Genomic DNA, 15984 nt, shown 5'->3' on the forward strand with positions numbered 1-15984 from the left:
TCTCTTTCTGATCTTTTGTTGTTAGTGTATAGGAATGCAAGAGATTTCTGTGCATTAAGTTTGTATCCAATCCAGGAGAATTCTATCAGAATCTCTGGGGCTGGGATGCAGACTTCGGTATTAAAAACAAAACAAAACAAAAAAACTCTTCAGGTGATCGCAGTGTCCCTGTGCCTATGTCACTTGGGGAACTTGTTAAAGTGCAGACTCTAGAGTATAACCTGGACTTCAGAATTTTTTTTTAGTTGATTTACAATGTTGTGTTAATTTCTGCTGTACAGCAAAGTGATTCATTTATACATATATATTCTTTTTCTCATGTTCTTTTCATTATGGTTTATCACAAGATATTGAATATAGTTCCCTGTGCTATACAGTAGGACCTTCTTGTTTATCCATTCTCTCTATATAATAGTTTGCATCTGCTAACCCCAAACTCTCAATCCATCCCTCTCTACCCCCCCTCCCCCTTGGCAACCACAAGTCTGTTCTCTATGTCTGTGAATCTGTTTCTGTTTCATAAACAGGTTCATTTGTTTCATATTTTACATTCCACATGTGAGTGATATCATACGGTATTTGTCTTTCTCTTTCTGACTTACTTCACTTAGTATGATAATCTCTAAGTCCATCCATGTTGCTACAAATGGCATTATTTCATTTACTATGGCTGAGTAGTATTCTGTTGTGTATATGTACCACATCTCCTTTATCCATTCACCTGTCGATGGACATTTAGGTTGTTTCCATGTCTTGGCTATTGGGAACTGAGCTGCTATGAACATAGGGGTGCACGTATCTTTTTCAATTATAGTTTTGTCTGGATATACGCCCAGGAGTGGGATTGCTGGATCATATGGCAACTCTATTTTTAGTTTTTTGAGGAACCTCCTTACTGTTCTCCGTAGTGGCTACCAACTTACATTCCCACCAACAGTGTAGGAGGGTTCCCTTTTCTCCACACCCTCTCCAGCATTTGTTATTTATAGACTTTTAATGATGGCCATTCTGACCAGAGTGAGGTGGTACTTCACTGATGTTTTGATTTGTATTTCTCTAATAATTAGTGATGTTGAGAAACTTTGGGCTTCATAATTCTTTTTTAATTTTAACTTAATTTAATTAGTTTAATTAATTTATTTTGGCTGTGTTGGGTCTTTGTTGCTGTGCGTGGGCATTTTCTAGTTGCGGTGAGTGGGGGCCACTCTTCGTTGCGGTGTGTGGGCTTCTCATTGCGGTGGCTTCTCTTGTGGAGTACGGGCTCTAGGCGCACGGGCTTCAGTAGTTGTGACACGTGGGCTCGGTAGTTGTGGCTTGTGGGCTCTAGAGCGCAGGCTCAGTAGTTGTGGCGCCTGGGCTTAGTTGTTCCGCAGCATGTGGGATCTTGCCAGACCAGGGCTTGAACCTGTGTCTCCTGCATTGGCAGGCAGATTCTTAACCACTGCGCCACCAGGGAAGTCGCCTGGGCGTCAGAAATTTTTAATCATCATCTCCAGGAGATGCTGATGCTGCTGGTCCCGGAGGCACACTTTAATTAGCAAGAAGTTTACACAATGCTGTATGTCCCTGCAGAACCCTTTCTCTGACACCTTTCCTGGTTTTGTCTCTCTTTCAGACGTACATAGGCACACAGACAGATAGAAATACACAAACACACACACACATACACACACACACACATGCCGCTCCTTCCTGGCCTAGGATTTTAAATACCATCCTTCAAACCAAGAGGAATTTCCCATGGACACTGAGCCCCACAGAAGGTGACTGCTCGTGAAAACACTAGCTGCACTGCTGGCCTACCAGACTCGGGGTGCGGTGGTTATTGTCAGGCCCCCAGAGGCAGAGCTGGGGACTGGGGGAAGGAAGCCAGGCGCTAGGGCACACTTAAAGAGACGCTCCTCTCTGGTTCCTGCAGGTGACCACTCTGCACTTGCAAGAGCCTGAGAGGGATGTCTCCTTAAGTTTCGCTGCCTAGGCACCCTGCCTCACACTAGTCTGAACTGCCTCCCCCACCCCTGCCTTCCCCCTGAGGCCGGCACATCGTTGAACCTTTGAGTTTTTTCAGCTGGGTCCTTCTTCTTTCCTTCCAGATGGCAGTCGTTATCCCTGCCTCTTCAGCACCGTGTTCTTGGGCTTCGTTCCCGATTCCTAGGCATGAGGCAGTTTCCTAAAACAACAGTTTCAAAGTGTGGTCCTCAACCAGCAGCAACAGCATCATCTGGGAACTTGTTAAAATGCAAACTCTCAGGCCTCACTCCAGACCTACGGAATCAGACTGGGGGTGGGGCCGTCAGTTGACTGAACGAGGCTTCCAGGTGATTCTGATGCCTGTTCAAGTGTGAGACCCAGTGTGTGGCTGCGGGGCAGTGGTCATGGGGTGGTCAGCAGCCCTAGATTCCAGGCCTGGCTCTGCCCTCTCCCAGACAAGGAGGAGATAGCTTGGCAGAGACATCGGCAAAGACTCCTCCAGCCCTGACTCTCAGGACTGCGGTTGTGCTTGTAAACTTTGCTCCACTCCAGGGCCACAGTGCCCCTGGCAAACTGCTCTCCTCGGGGCTGACCCCTGGGGCAAGGCTGTGTATTGCAGCCTCCACTCTCTCCATGGACATTATTAGCTGAAGAGAGTCCTGGCTGAGAAGAGTTGCCTTCAGAAACAGAGTCTTAACAAAGAGAGGGAGTTCGGGGCTGGCAGAAGGAGAGGCACCGTGAGCTGTGAGAAAACTCAGCTCCACAGAGGCCAGGCTACATCTCACCCTGCCAGGGGTCCGGGCAAGCAGGAAGGGGTTTGAGCAGTGCATATGAACTTGGCTGCAGGCAGAGGTAGCTCCAGTGTGTCACAGACTCACCTTCTCTCAAGTCCTGTGTCCATGGAAGACAAGGCTTCCCATGACCTAAATGCATTCACTCGTTCAGCAGATGCTCCTGAGCACTTTGCAGCCTTGGATCCACTGTGAAGGGCCAGGAGATGGGGGTTACAGAGAGGAATTGGAAACAGGGACAAGGGCTCTACCCCCTAGACCATGAGGGAGACCTCATCACGATAGCTAATGTTTATGGAACATCTGTTATGCTCTAAGTATCTTGTTTTACCTGTGTTCACACATTTCGTTCTCACAGTGCATTATAATAATAATACCATATTATTAACAATATAGGTCCTCTCAGAATACTCACTTAAAGATGAAGAAACAGGGCTTCCCTGGTGGCGCAGTGGTTGAGAGTCCACCTGCCGATGCAGGGGACACGAGTTCGTGCCCCGGTCCGGGAAGATCCCACATGCTGTGGAGCAGCTGGACCCATGAGCCGTGGGCGCTGAGCCTGCGTGTCCGGAGCCGGTGCTCCGCAACGGGTGAAGTCACAACAGTGAGAGGCCTGCGTACCATGCAAAAAAAAAAAAAAGATGAAGAAACAAAGGCACAAAGAGGTTAGATATTTTGCCCTATTAGATGCAGAGTCAGGATCAGAACCTAGGTGATCTGGGTCTTGAACCTGGGCTTTTAGCCACAGGGCTGTACACCTCCTGCTCCATAGGTGAGACTTCACCATGAATTAATATGTTAAACAGCTAGACAAGAACAGGTCAGAAACCCAGCCTCCCCACCTGGGGATGTGACAGGCTGATTTCCTGCTTTTGGCCTCAATTTCCACCTCTGTAAAGGGGGCTGGTAATTCCTGTGAAGCCACCCTCTCTTCCAAGGCCATGGTGAGGATTACGTGGGTGACGCTGAGAATGGGGAGTGAACTCAAGGTTGAGGGGGCCGTGCTAGGTGGTGGGAGGGGTTTCCATTTACTTGGGCTCACCTGGCTTGCCCAAGCTATAGGTCAGTGGTAATAGCACCACCACCTGCCATTTGTGTGAGTCTTTACAGACAAGGGACCTGAGGTTCAGAGGTAAGTATCTCACCTGGGGCATGAAGCTCAAGTTGTCTAGGGGAGAAGGAGTCCAGCAGATGCATGGAAGTGGCCAGAGCCAGCAGAGGCTCTTCTCTATTTTATGATATATTTGAAATTTCCTCATCATAGAAGCAATAAGAAATGCCTAGAGAAGGACAGAGTCAGGGCTGGAACCCAGGCATCTGTGTTCAGCATCTGCACTCTTAACCTCTGTGCTATAAGAAGGCTGAGGGCACTGGTGACCCCTTGGTGGCCCCTTGCAAACATCATGGGGAGTTGGGAGGTGTTAAGCCTGGACAGGCCAGGGGGTTGGATCTGGGCCTGCAGCCTTGGACCAGGCCCCAAAGAGTCCAGCTCTCTGCCCCTGCCTCAAAACTCCTGCCCCAGCCACTCTGAATGGGCAAGAGAAGAACGCAGACTGGGGGCCGTGGGCAGTCAGATCTACTCATGGAACATTTAGACTCACTCAGGGTCTGGAATCGGCTTAGAAGCCAGTGTTATTGCCTGGCTTCTATCCCATCAATTGGTGTGGGGAGCCTGGAGGTTCCTGGGGGAGAGAGAGGACCATTTGCAAGGAAGCAGGGCCTCCTAGAACGAAAACTGTGGAGACTCCCAGCCCTTCCCCATGACTGTTGCAGTTACCAAAGCATGCCTGGTGGCCTGGAGAGGCCCTGACCAAGGCCAGAAGACAAGACTGAATGGGGAGGAGGGCCCAGAGAGAGAATTCACCCTGAAGGGAGAGTGATGGCACTTGCAGGCTGGCATCTCACTGGGGCAGAGGATGGGAGGGTACATGGACCAGGTCCTGGTAGGGTCTGGGTGTGGGCACTACTGGGTCTTTCTTAGAAATCTAAACAATTACCTACTCTGTGGACCAGCAAATCCAGTCTTAGGGATTTACCTAAGACAAACAAAAACATAAGATCTCAAAAAGAATTGTTTAAAAATAATTCATAGTAGCTTTATTCACTAATAGATAAAAACTGGAAACATCCCAAATGTCCATCAACAGGAGAATAGACAAGCAAATGGCGGTATATCCACATAAAAGAATATGACTCAGCAAAAAGAAGAAACAAACTACTGATATATGTAATAACTTAGGTAGATCTTAAAAACACTGGGCTGACTGAAAGAGGCCTTACACAGTATGATTCAATTTAGATGATGTTCTAGAACAGACTAAACTAAGTTCTGGTGGGAAAAATTCAGAACAGTGTTGGCAGGTAGAGGTAGAGGCAGGGAAAGGTAATGAGGGAAGTTTCTGGTACGAAAGGACTGTTCTATATTTTGATGGTGGTTTTTAGATTATACAGGTGGATGAATTTGACAAAGTCTATTAAATAGTAGACTTAAAATTTATATTTGATTATATGAAAATTTATCTTAAAAAAAACTGTAAACAAATATGGAACTCTAGTTAATGATATACATGTTGAAGTGTTTCTGGGTAAAGCATATTGCTGTCTGCACCTTATTTTGAAATGCATCCAAAAAATAAGATGGATAGGTATATGATAAAGCAAGTAAGTCCAAGTGTGGGTAAATGGGTATTCACTTTGCAGTTTTTTCAATTTTCCTGTGTATTTGAAATTCTTCGTAACAGAATGTCATAGGGGAAAATAACTGGTGCAAATTTTATTTCTTGACTGGACCCTGACCGACATGTACAGTATGTACAGTATGTATGTACAGTAATTTATTCACAGATTCTTCTATTCGTTGATACTTAGACTGACATTGTTCACTGTTGCTAGAAGACTGCCATCCTTAATTGTGTCTTTGTGCACAAAACTACCTAGAAGTAGCTTTGCTGGGTGAAAGGATCTCCAACACTTTATAAGGGGCAAGGGGAAACCAGGCCCAGAGAGGGTGATAATTTACTCCAGCTCACACAGGAAGCCCATAGTGGAGCTGAACCTGGGCTCTTGCTCCCATGCTTTTGCTACAAAGGGTAGAGTCCTTTCCTTGCTTTCTTGGCCTTGAAGGAGACAGAAATGGCAGAGATAGGGCTCTGCCATCTAACAGTTTAGAGTTAGGTTGGGTGACAAGATCCTTGGAGGAAAGTGATCAGCAGGGGAAAGGTTGGGAGAAGGTGGCTGCTGTCACCCTCAACCTCGGCAGGGCCTCCAAATCAGATCAGAGGTGCAACAGGAGAAGCAGATGGGCAGAGAGAGGAGGCTGTACCCACGCCCTGGCCAGTGACCACCAACAGTAAGTCTCCATAACTGGGCTCATGGAGATGTTACTGCTGTTCTAGGCAGGAAGCTGCAACTCTGATCTGGAAGGAGCATCTGCTACCCAGGGGTATGGCACTCAGAGACTGTCTCTCCACAGACTTCTGGGGCTACTAGGGGAGCAGCAGATGTACAAAGGCAGCCAGAGCCAGGCAGGCGAGGGCTTCTCTCTACTCTTAGTGTCTTTGCGATTGTCATGAAGGAAGAAAAGAAAGAGGAGAGGAGAGAAGACCAGAGGCAGGGAGACCCCCATAGATGGATGAGTAACCTGGGTGAGAGGGGGGCTAGCCTGAGGGGCAGGCAGGAGGGCAGGTCCCATGATGTGAAGGAGGCGTAAGTAACAGGGAGCTATTTAGATGTAGAGAGGTGAAAAGTGGGAGGCAACGTGCCCCCAGGACCCTCACCTGGACACCTGACCTGAGTGCATGGTATTGCTGTTCAGCTTCTGGAACCAATGTTTGGATTGGAGAACAATGATGATTCCTTTTTAGACTTAATGAATGTCGGAGGGGGTTCTTCATGACTGAGGATAATTTTTTTTGGATGCAGAAAAAAGTAACAAATTAAAAAAACCATTTTTCGCTGAGTCTTTAACTTCAAATTTTACTATCCTAATCGTAAATCCAAATTCCCTTAAAAGGTCTCATTTACAATTCATTTCATTAGGTTACTATAAGCATTTTGAAGTGCATTTATAAATTTGATGCATCCTGTTTTCATCCAGAGAGCTTCGCATGCCTGACCTAACAAGAAAACCTTTCCAAGCACTTAAACTACTCTTGTAAGTTTAATAAATCAAAGTCCTAAATATGGTGATTCTTAAGTTCTCATAAACATCCCAGTACTGTTTACAAAACTAATCAAATTCTCTTACAACCTTTAATTTAAAATCACGTCTAAAATCAGTTGCTCAATTACATATTTACAATGAAATCTCAGATATGCCAAATTCTCTTACTTATCACAAACCCTGCAAATACCAAGTATGTACAGGCCATTCCTAAACTTAACACAAATGTATTAATGTTATGGGCTTTGTTGACTTTGTTATTTTTGTATTCAATTTATACCTTCCAGGGGTAAAAAAAGACCCCTTTTCTTTTTTTTTTAAGACCCCTTTTCACTAGGGGAACAGCTTTCTCATCTCAAGAGAATTGAGGTCACCACTCCAGGAATACCACTCTCATTTCAAGTGAGCTGAGGTTCCTGGTCATTCATTCATAGCCATGCTCTAGTTATAATCTCAGAGGACAATCTCTGCTGGTTGCTCAGAGATGTGGCTGGCGCAGGAGACTTAGAACCATAATCATCCTGGGTGATACCTCTCAGGTACTTTTTCATGTGACATTGGGGGATTCCGAGTCCGTATTGTTCAAATGGAGCTGGATTCATAACCCAGGCCCCCTAGGTGCAAGTTACACCGTTACCTTAATTATTTATCTGATTTGAGCCTGTGAACATCACCCCACCCCACCCTGCCAACCATGTTGCATCTAATTTCATCCAACAAATCACTTTGTTCAATACTAATTGAATTCCCTATTCTTTTCCTATTTTTCCTTTCTGACAGGGAGGCTAGTCCCTAGGAGGAATGATCCCCAAACACCACAGTGAGTTTACACAGTGATGACTACTCCTTCAAGGTCTCTATGCCCATTTACTCAGGTGACTGTAAATTGGGGAGCACCACACATAGCCTGTGGCAAGTACGCCTGTCTGTCACTGTATTGCACAAGCAGCTGTAGGCAATACATAAACAAATGAGTGGCCAACAAACCAGCAAACCTTATTTATAGACACTGAAATTTGAATTTTATATCATTTTCACATGTCATAAAATACTCTTGATTTTTCCAACTATTTAAAAATATAAAAACCATATTTAGCTCACAGGCAGAACAAAAATAAGCAGTGGGCTGGATTTGACCCTGGGGCTGTAATTTGGTGACTCTTGTTCTAGTGTGTTAACATTTGTCAATTTCACATTGTTAATTTTTAGAAATTAGTATTACCATTAAAGAAGCTGTAACTTTTTGGAGAGTCACTAACTTATTGTGTCTCAGGTTTACCCTGCTTGAGGACAAAAGCCTTTTCTTGTGTCTTCTTTCCCATGTCTTAAGGTCCCCCCAAATCTTGCTTTTGAGATCTTAAAAAATCTGGAATCAGTTAACTTCATAAACTCTCTACCCAAGTATGACCTAATTTTACTGTATTATGTGTATTATGTATTAGGGTTTTGTTTCCATTCATCCATCACAACCTCCACCACCACCCCCCACTTTCCAAAACCAAGTCCTGGGCCTTGTATTTAGGTAACAAAGGTCCAATAACATGTTTTCCCAGACAAAGCAATCATCCACTAAGGTGAATTTAGCTTTCATCTCCGAAATGCAAAGATTCTGGCAAGCAGATTTTAGAATAATAAATTTAATCTCTACCGTGCATGACCAAGCCGATCCTCACCACAATTTTCTGTGGATGGAAAAATAAGGAAATTTAGACTTTGTGAAATTGCGTAGAGACTCTAGCACCAAGCCAAATATTTCAATGGATGGAAAATGGTTTGGTTAAACTGGAAGCATAAAACAAATGTGGCTGTTATGTCTTCACTCTTATTATCTTGTCCATAGAAAATGATTCGACTGGCACGGGGGTCGCAAAGTCAAATGTCTGCAGAGGCCACACTGATCCCCAAAAGGACCAGGTGTAGGAAAACAGGGAGTGATGGGGACTGAGCCAAACAGAAACATGTACTTCCCGTTGAAATACATTCAAAATAAAAATATATCCCCATACAGCAGTATATTTGTTAAATAAAACACATTCATGAAACAGATGCAACTCTCAGGCCATCAGCTTATAATCTCTGTGTCTGTCCTTTCCATTTGTCCAGCTCATTCATGCATGAGGCTATAAAGAGTAACATCCTGAAAAGTGCCTCCTTACACTCCTTGTGTCCAATCCCTTCATTGTAAAGCCCAGCAAACTGAGGTCCGGGTCAGAGAAGGGACTTGTCCAAAGCAACGCAGTCAAGCTGCTGTAGCTAAACCGGGAGTTGAACCCAGTTCGCTTAAGTTCCAACCCAGTGCTCCTCACCCTCTTCATCCATCTAAAGGAGCTCAAAACAGGAGAATGCTAAGGCCGGCAGAGTGAAGCCTATAGCTGCTTATTCTGGCTGCATCACTTAATTAATTCACCCACCAGTTGGCTGAGAGGATGAAAAAATGAGTCAGCTGGCATTATGAGTAAGTGGCTCCCAGCTGCCTCCCGCCAGCCAGAGCTGCCCTATCTTTGAAGGTCAGACATCAGAGCCCTAGCTCTGCATGTGGAATTTAACCACTGGGGCCCACATGGCTGTAGGCAGCCAGACTAAGGAGAGGGCGAATGGATATTCACAGACTCCGGATTCCAAGTACTCAGAGCTGTGCAGCCACCTCCCCCCCCCCCCCCCCCCCCCCGTGTGGGGCTCAGACGATTTAAATATCACAGCCACAGGAGTCAGACACACATTTCAATGTCACCCCAATTAGGGTGCCTGCAGGGTTGGATGGGACCTGAGGGAAGCAACAGGGATGCCTGCTAAATGAGAAAATGAGGGTCCCACAGCCTCAGAGACCCAGGACCCAAGTGTTCTTCTAAGGAAAATGGAAAACTCTGGGGTCCAGCTGTGCTATGGGATCTTAAGGAAATCCCAGCCCTTCTGTTGGCCGCTGCTGTTAAATGGACTGATAGGATCCTTACTGTGCATATTGGACAGTGTTCTCATGAGGAACAAGAGGCAAAAGGAAGGTACAAATACTCTGTGAATAGTGCTGCAGTGAAGAATTTGGGCTGTTAGTGAGGGTCCATAAGGTGGCAGTTGAATGGGAAGGACTAACAGATATCTTTTCTCAGGAGTAAGGTGCTATGATGGTTGTCATTACTATTGCTGCCGTCTAAAGGGCTCTGTTCCAGAAGAGGGGCTCTGGAATAGCTGTGCTCTGTGGGTCCCCAGAGGCAGAGTGAGAAAGTTTAGTGGCAGACAGTTTGGGGAACAATAGGAGAAAGACTTTTGTAAGAGAGCTGTACAAAGTCTGGAGGGGCTTCCGCGAGAGGAGAGGCCATGAGCTGGCCATGGCTGGGTGGGTCCAAGGTAAGGCAGGGGGACCGAGTGCATCCAGGCATGTGATGGCAGAAGGAGGTTTGTACTGCATCAGCTGTAGGTCCCTTTCAGGCCTAATGCTTTGAATTTCAGATTTGGGGGAGGAGGGCAGAGGGGGAGGATAGTAAAGGAGAGGCAGTTAAATCAGGAGCCAGGAGCTCTGGTCTAGGCCAGGCTACACATCAACTTGCTGGGCCCTCCTCTGCCCTCTACCCTCCATGTCCCACTTGGCTCTGCAGCCTAACAGGAATGGCCTCCAGTGCATCTGGGACTCTTTTTCAGTTTCAGAAGCCTCTTCAGGTGGCCTCTATGTGGAAGGCCATGCTCTGGACACTGGACAGAGTTGCTTACCCCTTTTTCCCTGGGGACCTTGGTAGTCCCTTCTTGAAAAGTTGGGCTTGGAAGAGCACAGTTTGGAAGCCATGACCTGGGGACTAAAGGCCCCTCAGGCCCCTCTGATAGTCTTCAAGCTTTTCACAAGTATTAGGATTGGGTGCCCAGATCATCTGGGAATACAGAGTCCCTGTTCACAGATTCACAATTATGTCACCTAGAGATAGCCCTCTCAGGACCATAGCCTCTGTTCTTCCCCCACCCCCCGCCCCTCTGCCCCCAAACCAAAGGTGGGAGCATGGGTTTGCAGAGGAAAAGACTTGATTAATGTCCCAGCTCTGTTAGAGACGTAGGATGAAAGGAGACTGTCAGAACTATGAAAACATGTCTGTGTCCCTAGGGAAATCAGTCCATTTGATATCCTGGGCTTGCAATTAGTCTGTGGGGAGCCAGAGCCCTGTGATTCCTGAGTTGTCTTAACCATCCTGCTGGCAAAAGGCAGACAGCAGCCCGATTTGGGGGTGGGGAGTGGGAGATGCAAATCAGGCTTGATAATGCAAGCTCCATGCCTGCCTCCCTCCCTCCGTCCCTCCCTCCCTCCCTCCGTCCCTCCCGTGCGTGCTTCAGTTCCTAGTTTATAACTCCTCATTTTGCAGGTGATCTTCAGAAAAGTGGAGACAATTAATTACCCCAGGTCACCTGTGAATATGAATTTCCCTTTTGGCAAATACATTCCCTCCTCCCCCACCCCCCCTCCGTGAGCTCCTTGAATATAGGGACGGTGCTAACAGTGAGGTGGATGGTGGAGGGCCTACACCCAATGCTCCCCAGAGGCTTTTTGCTGGTTCTGTGCTCCTCTCCTCCCCTGCCTCCTGTGTTCTGCTTTCAGTGGCCCACACCTGTGACTCTCCTTCAGCAGCCTGCCCCAGGCTACTGGAAACTTCCAACAATGGCAGATTGAAGTGCCTGGGAATTAAGCTTCTCCTTAGCTAATGACTTGCAGGGGTGGGAGTGTGGAGCCGAGCTCCCTGGTCTTGGGACAGGGCAACCCTGAGACGTGGCTTATACTCCAGAGCAACCTGGGGAATCAGGCCGAAGCTACCCTCTGTGAGACTTGGCTAGAAATCACTCCCTTCCCAGTTTCCTCCCTTCCTTCTCCTGCTTCCCACTTCCTTACTGGTTTTCCTTAGAGCACCTTCTTAATAAATCACTTGTACATGAATCCTTGTCTCAGGGACTCCTTCTACATCCCCAATACCCAGGACAGGGCCTGCTGTGGGGAAGGGATTCAGTTACTGTGGGGTGTAGCAAACAAAGGAAGCTATGGAAATTATCCTAGAGACAAAGCCCAACTCCTCATCCTGGAGATGAAGAGACTGAGGCCAGAGTGAAGGCACTTTGCCAAGGTCTCAAGGGAGGCAGAGGCTGAGCCTGAGTTAGAATCCAGTTCACTGACCCCCAGGTCAGGGGGTGTCCCCACTGCTGAGTGGCTTCTCTCCAGCAATCCAGTTAGAACTAAGGCAGAAAGTGTCCAGAGCCTTGGGAGGTGAAGACCAAGGGCAGTGAAGGTTTAAAGAAAGGAGAAATCTCTGCCAATGTGCAGAGGAGGGTATAGGGCTTCCTGGAGGAGGGAGCACTTGAGCTGGGACTGGTAGGATGAACGATAAGGGGTGGTCGGATGGGACGATGGCATTCCTGGCAGAGGGAACTGCATGAGTCAAGGCCAAGAAGCTGGAGAGTATAGACTATGTTTGAGCAGCAGAGAAGAGTGAATTGATCAGAGACTCTTAATAACTGAAGTCTGATGGGACATTCCAAATATCTATTATCATAGTAGCTAAACAGTGATGATGGGGACCAGAGACTGGGAAGGGTGGCATATGCAGGTGGGGGGCCTCCTCCTGCCTGTCCAGTGTCCCCACAGACAAGTGTTGGGTCTTATAGCCTCCACTCTTGGAGGCTTCCTGCTTCCAAGTTTCTCCCCAGGTTTGGCGCTGGTGCTGAATGAGAAGGCTCTGGGCACTCACAGGGGGTTGGAATTTCTGAGCACCTAGAGACCTCTCAACTAGTCCTGAGTCTAGCAAGTGGGACTTGGGGGAAGACTGGCGGGGGCTCCCAGCAGAGAAAGGGAGTTTGGCTAAATGAATTCTTACTTATTTATTTATGGCCGCGTTGGGTCTTTGTTGCTGCGCGCGGGCTTTCTGTAGTTGTGGTGAGCAGGGGCTACTCTTCGTTGTGGTGAGTGGGCTTCTCATTGCAGTGGCTTCTCTTGTTGCGGAGCACGGGCTCTAGGCACGTGGGTTTCAGTAGTTGTGGCTCACGGGCTCTAGGGCTCATCAGGCTTAGTAGTTGTGGCGCACGGGCTTAGCTGCTCCGCGGCATGTGGGATCTTTCCGGACCAGGAATCGAACCCGTGTACCCTGCATTGGCAGGCGGATTCTTAACCACTGCGCCACCAGGGAAGTCCCTAAATTAATTCTTTATATCCCTGCCCTTCTCACATTACCCCAGGGCTGCCTCGGTATACCAATCCGTATAACTGGGGCATGAACCAAGAACACTTTGGGGACATTTCTCTGGCATTCAGTTCCAGTGCTCTGTTCTGTATTTGAGATGCGATTCTGAAGAGCCCCCTTTTTAAAACAGTCCAGCACTGAGATAAATTCATCAATACCAGCGTTTCTGGTTATAAATACAGGGGCAAGGGGCTGTTATCAAGTTGTTAAAACTAGAGAAGAGGAGAGGCCCTTGTCCTTCTTAAGGAGCCTAGAAAATAGCAAAAGACAAAAGGACCTCAGCTCTGATGGACGGTTATAGATAAATGCCCCGTGGGCAAGGTGGATCTGATTTGGGTGGCTCAGAGTGGGACAGGGTCTTGCTCAGTTTCTCACATCAAATGGGGGGCAAGGCTGTGGAAGGACCCAGACTGCCTACCTCCCAGGCTAGGGCCGTTTCATTCTGCACTCAAATTGTTGTTGTAGCTGGCCTTCAACGCCTCTCAAGGAATGGACCACCCAGACCTATAGGGTTACATAGTTTGGAAGTTTCCATAGCTGAATGTACACACATGTACCTGGGGACTTTCTGGACTGAAAGAAGACCTCTAACAGTTTCCCTAGTGAAGCTGATTGTCTCCAAAGAAGGCTGTCATCGATCTCTTCCCTCCCTGTATGTGTATGCCACTTCAACCGCTGGGAAGTAGCCTGTTTCCCTTCCCCTTGATTCTGGACAGGTCCTTGTGATTTATTTTCACCAAATGAATATGGTAAAAGTGATGTTTTGAGACTTCTGAACCCAGGCCTTAAGAGGACCAGAAGCTTCCACTCTCTCCCTCTTGGAATGCAGTTGCCACATAAGAAGTCCAATTACCTTGATGCCACCATGCAGTGAGGAAGCCCAAGCTACACCTTAGAGAGATCACCCAGAGGACCACCAAAGTACCAGGCACCTGAGTGAGTCTTCCTGGAATTTGCAGCTCCACCTAGCCATCAGATGAGCGCAGCCCAGTGGGTGACCTCAGCTGATGCCATGGGTGGTAGAAGAACTACCCAGCTGGGCTCAGCCAAACCACAGAATCATGAGAAATGTTTTGTATGCTAATACATTTTGGGTTACTTTACAATAGATAACCAAAATACTTCATTTAAAATTTTTTTCTGACCCAGAGTTTTTAGTGGCTTAGTGACATAGGTGGTAGGGACAACTGTGGAGCCCAGCATGGAGGGACCTGCCAGGTTTGTGTCCTTTTCCCTGGCCCTGCCTGCTCTGTTTCAGACCAGGAAGATGCTGCTTCCACAACTTCACTGCCTCCCAACTCTCCCCTGGCGGGGGCGGGGTAGTAGTTACTGCCGGGTAGACTTTGGAGCCTACTGGCTAGGAGGATAGGACAAGCTGATGAATGGTGGCAAAGGGCAGGTTAGGAGGCTGAAGGGTAGATCCGTAGCGACCCTCTTAACTCATCCTTAGGATGAGGATCATCGATGCAACAGCTTCACTCACGTTAGGCTTCGTGGAGGGGGCTGGGGAAGGGTATGAATCAGAACAGGTTCTTGGCTGCACCAAGTACCTTGGGGAGAAAGACCCAGAAACAGAACATTATGGGCAAAGGCTGAAAGTGCCCAGAAAAGGGAGGGACTGGTTCTGCTTCAGATGGCCTGGGGGAGGGGGAGATGACATTCGGTCCAGGCTGTAAAATGGAAGACAACTTTGGTCCAGAATGGTGGAGGGAGAGAACCCAGGAGGGAAGGATGTTTGCAGAGGGAAATTTGGCTGTGCTCCCTGAAGAGCAGAGGCTATAGGGAGGCTGGGTGGTCACCCTTAAGAGAGAACTTTGACCATTCTAACTGAGAACAGTGAAAGGCAGAGGCAGAGAGGCATCTGGAAGAGGCCTAGATAGAAGCTGCTTGGCCAGGAAGCCTCTTCTCAGTGTTTCTAAAAAGGAAGAAATAACAGAGTGGACCAGACCTGGGGGCACCTGGAGCTTGGGCTCAGAGGCGGGGTCAGGTGTTCTCACCCGTGTGAGCTTGGGCACATTCCTGCTCCTCAACGAGCCTCAAATCTCAGTCAACAAATGCTCAATGAGTCCTGGGTCTCAGGCCCTGGGAATCCCAAGAGGAACAAGGCAGGATCCCTACCTGGGAGGGACTTCTTGACCAAGAGGGAGACAGACCATAAGTGGTCCATTTCAATATAATGCAGTCAGGGCTGGGATCTGGGGTGAAAGGAGGGCTGGCTTGACCTGTTTTAAGTGGGGACTATTGGTGATGGGGATGTGAGGTTGAGGGGACCATCACACTCTGGTTTCCAAATGACATCCTGAGGTCCACCTGAGCCACTCAGTAGGCTTTAGGGTGGAGGAGATAAAACATTAGATCAGTGGTTCTCAGAGGGTGACCCCCCAGTCCAGCAGTATCATCATCACCTGGGGCTTATTATAAATGAAAATTCTCAGGCCCCTCCTCAGACCTACTGGATCAGATATTCTGGATATCTGAGTTTACACAAGCCCTCCAGGTGATTCTGATGCTTGGTAGAGTTTGAAAACCATTGCATTAGGTGACAATTGTCTATTGGCTTGAGGGTTTGGCAATCAGTATTTGGCGTTTGCAGGTTGTAACAGGCAATCGGGTGTTATTGATTAGTTCAATGAATTCTGGAGTTTGTTTTATTTCACCGTCTACTGCTTGATTTACTGGTCCAACTGTTAATGACTTCTGGTCCCACAGCACACCCCTCTGCCTTGCTCCAAATGTAAGGTGTTTTTGAGCACCTAATATATGGTCCAGGCAAAGCCCTTATCCTTTATTGGCCTCAGTTATTTCACCTGCGAGATGAGCCAGGGGAGTTGGAGTGCTTGAGCTCCAGTGTTCTGGGTGC

Source organism: Orcinus orca, chromosome 6 (assembly GCF_937001465.1).
Source record: "Orcinus orca chromosome 6, mOrcOrc1.1, whole genome shotgun sequence".
Taxonomy (NCBI): Eukaryota; Metazoa; Chordata; class Mammalia; order Artiodactyla; family Delphinidae; genus Orcinus; species Orcinus orca.